Source organism: Miscanthus floridulus, chromosome 19 (assembly GCF_019320115.1).
Source record: "Miscanthus floridulus cultivar M001 chromosome 19, ASM1932011v1, whole genome shotgun sequence".
NCBI lineage: Eukaryota > Viridiplantae > Streptophyta > Magnoliopsida > Poales > Poaceae > Miscanthus > Miscanthus floridulus.
Window position 1 is genome coordinate 106,642,390 of NC_089598.1, and position 4,274 is coordinate 106,646,663.

Here is a 4,274-nt window from a genome sequence, read left to right on the forward strand (position 1 = left end):
TGTTTTTTCCTTCAGTGGCTCAATCAGCAGCAGTGACCTCTCATCATCATGGCTAGTGAGCTCTTTGCACTCTTTGTATATGAGTGCTGCGGCAAGTTGCATTGGCTAGTGTTTTGGATCAGTTGCATTTGTGAAATCAAATTGTTGTAGTGTGCTTAAAACCCAATTCTACCAATGTTTAATTGAAAACCCATTGCGCAGCATCTGATTTCATGATTTATAGTAGCTAGCTGAGTTTAGTGTGGTTTTCATTTCCTATGCAATGTCATTTTCATGATACAACAATCTACCTTTATAATTTGTTCCATGCTTAGCTGTTGTGTTTTTTTGTAGCTGTTTGTTTCTTATATTAGTCTCTTTTTAGCTTGAACTGCATGGATGCTTGGCCCATTGGTGGATGGTTAGCTGTAGGTTAGTTTCATATCAATGTTTTGGTGGTTAGTAATTGAGCCTTTCAGTTTTAAATATTTGAGAAGTGAATAAAATAGGTTTCTAAATAGGCCATTTGACATTGCTAACAACATTGCAAGTGAATCATACATATTCGAATCAGATTGTTATATGGCAATAAAATAAGCTCATATTTATCAAGTGCAAGCAGTCGATTCTTACTACATATTCAAATCAGTAGTAGCTAGCCATTTCAGGTTCCAGATCTTGACTGTAGCATTTCACTTATATGATTGGTTGTAGCATTTCACTACATACCTGCTACTGCTATACTACTATCCTACTGTACTACTCTCTACTGTACTGAACTACTACTACTCTACTTGCTACTGCTAGCTACTCCTACTCCTACTAGCTGGCTGCTACTCTACTCTCTTCCCTTGCTGCTGGCTGCTACTCTACTACTATACTGTCCTCTTGCTCTTCTCCAACTACTCTACCACTCCTCTTCTACTACTACTCTCCTCTACTCCACTCTACTCCTCTCCTCTCCTAAGCAGTTGTTGCTTTTTTGCTACTTCTACTACTTCTACTACTTCCTTACTACTACTGTTTACTACTTCTACTTTTGTCTTCTATCAACTACTTGTACTTCTATCAACTACTTATACTACTTTCCTACTACTACTGTCTACTACTTCTGATTGTCCGATCTGTCTATCAGGTTTGGAAGATATTAAGCATATGATGTTAAGTCAGTATGGCAGCTGTTGGTTTTTTTGGGAAGCAGCACCTGCTTTTTTTGTCAAATCTCCCCTCTCCTCTATTTTTGCCACCTTTCCTATCCTCTATGTTTGGGAAGCAGCAGCTGCTTTTTTTACACCTTTTCCTCTCTATGTTTGTTAAGCAGCTATTGCTTTTTTGCCAAATCTTCCCTCTCCTCTCCTCTCCTTTGTTTTGCCGATAATGAAATTGTCCAAGTCCATACATTATATGGAATATGAGCTGATGATCAAGAACTTGTGAGGAACTTGGCATCATTAGCAGCCGCCCCTATATTACCTTCTCCTCTCTTCTCTGTTATGATGCCTTGATGCTCCAAGTTCAAGATCAGATGCTGTTTGACATGTTTTTGAGGCCTCTACCACTGCTACTTCTTGTTTTTTATATATTGTTGTTTTATTGGACTACTTTGGTTTATAGACCTTTTTGATTTCTTATACCTTCTTGCGTACCTAAAGCACACTTTCTTGCATCTATTAGAACAAAACGCGAAATAATGTCGCGGACACCAGACAGTGCAGCCTGATGCCCCAAGCATGATGAGCAGCCAACCCTTGAGGAGCAAGCACTAGAGGACCAGCTTACTCAGGAACAGTTCAATAAGGAGGTACAAAATGATCTAGAAGTGATGCTTACTCAGGAGCAGTGTGATGAGGAGGAAGGCTCCGAAGGAGAGGCTGTTGAAGGCGAAGAAGAAGAGGATGATGCTGATGATGACTCAGAAGAGGGATATGTAAGTCCCGAGGATCGTTTCCCACATGAAGCCAGAAGGAGGCCAATGGAGGAAGATTTGGACAAGGACTTTGACCCGAACGAGGAGGTAGGGAGAAAGCCTTAGCTTGTAAATTTTGCTAAAGCTTTGGCTGTGTTACCTCTACTAACACTTTGACCTGTCGTATATACAGGTCCCTCCTGAAACTCAAAAAAGACAACGTCGACGTCCGCGACGTCTCGCTGGACAAGACGGAGTAGAGGAAAGGAGAGCAGATGCAACAGCCATAGTGACGGATCACGATGCCTCTGCTCTACAACCTGAAGACACAACCACGACTACCAAGCCTAAGAAGAAATGAGGGGATAGAAAAGGAAATCTATATCCAGATAAGGCATGCTATGTGATAACAGAGGTCGGACCAGCAGGAGAGGTCCTTGAGCCGAAGGAATTAAGAGGACAATTCCATAATGCGATCGGGGCCCTAGTAAGAGATAAATTGAATCCAACAATCCCTAACTAGAAAGAGGTACCAGAGAACAAAAAGAATGAACTATGGGATAGGCACCTGAGGGTCAATTTTAGATTTCCAGAGGGTAAGCACGAACTGGTAAAAAAATGCTTTTGGGATGATGGGAGAGGTATTCCGACGTTGGAGGTCGGAGCTCAACATGAAGTATATCCAAAAGGGGTTAACTTCCTTCAAAGAGTTCGGCAAAATAACTACTAGTCAATGGGAGGAGCTCGTGGCTCAAAAGACTTCACCAGAGGCATTGGAGCTCAGTGTCCATAACACCGAGCTGGAGAAGAGAAACAAACACCACCATCATCTAGGCCCCGATGGCTACTATGCCAAGGAAGAGCAGTTTAGGAAGATGGATGAAGAGGCCGTAGCTGCTGGGAATATCGATGTGACGAATCTGAAGGTACGCTCAAGGAACTGGATATATGCGAGGAGTACAGAAACATCCAACAGTAATCTTAAGTTTGATAAGCCGGAGACCCAAGAGGCGGTATCAAGGATACTGAAATATGCTGAAGACAAGGAGAAGGGCTCCTTCAATCCTTCCAGAGAGAGGGACGAGCTTAGCCTTGGCTTGAGAAACAAGGAGCACACAGGCCGCACCAGGGGGCTAGGGAAAAGGACGATCTGGAAGCAAGGATTCGAAGAGGACAGGCACATGTACAAGAAACATGGCCAAGACCGAGAGACTAGTCTTGAGCTCCAAGTGAAGGCTCTAGTTGCGAAGGCGTTAGAGGAGCAAGGACTGTCTACAGAGCCATGGATGTTAGTGATGTCGTTAGGAGAACTAGCATTAGTTGACAGCCCTCCGAAAGTTCCTAGCAGCCAAGGTTCCACTGCAGCCTCAACCCCCGTCAATCGCATACGGGAACCAACTAGTTGCACCTTGGTGTTTCTAAGCGGCTGACAGAACACTGTAATGGAGGTGGCAACAGGTGTGGCACATCCTCCCGGTGGCTTACACCACAATAATAAGATACCGCCGGACTACACTAGGGTCGAGGTGCATACCGTAAAGCCCGAGTTCATGCAGTGGAGGATAGACTATGCAACTCCCGAGGGGCTGGTGTTACTCAGAGACGTTATTGGGCAGTTCATCCTCTGTCACAAACGGGACATTATATTGACTGCTTCTTCGCCGCCTCCCCCTCTCCCAAATTTGGAGCGAGTTGTTGAGGTTGGGGAGATATTTTCATCATCTCATGACCACCACGTACCTGAGATGCCACATTCTTCCCTGCCTCCTAGCGAGCATGTGCCTGATGAGATGCCACAACCTTCTTCAGCTCGTACCAAGCAAGTGCATGATGAGATGCCACAGTCTTCTCAACAAGCACAGCCGATACATAAACAACGAGTGCCTAGAAGGTGATGCACAAGAAGATGAGGACGTGCCTGAATGGGAACTTCGAAAGAAGATTCCAATCAACATAAGGCCAATTTATGTTCCGGTGAAAGATGTCTCGTCGGTGTCCAAGTGGTATTCACATGACCAGTTCAAGCCTGAGAACCAAGTTAAACAAGTCCCAGAACGGGGTTCTGAGGAGGCCGTAACTAGCAAACTCCACCAAATTGCAAAGCAGTATCCAAATGTTGATGACATCAAATGGTCAAAGGATTGCCCGAAAACATATGAAAGAGGCAAGCCCTTTATACCAAACCAGGACATCCGGCGCCTACCACTTGGAATGAGAAGGTTCCATGATTGGTACTTGCGTGTTCTCCCAACGAGCATAGATCTCGTACAAGCATGCTTCCTCACCGGCACATTTGGAAGCCCAGCCAGGAAAATTGTCTTTGACTTCAATGACATGCACACATGCTTTCACCTGGGAGAAATGGAGATGAATCTAATTCGCATGTGGT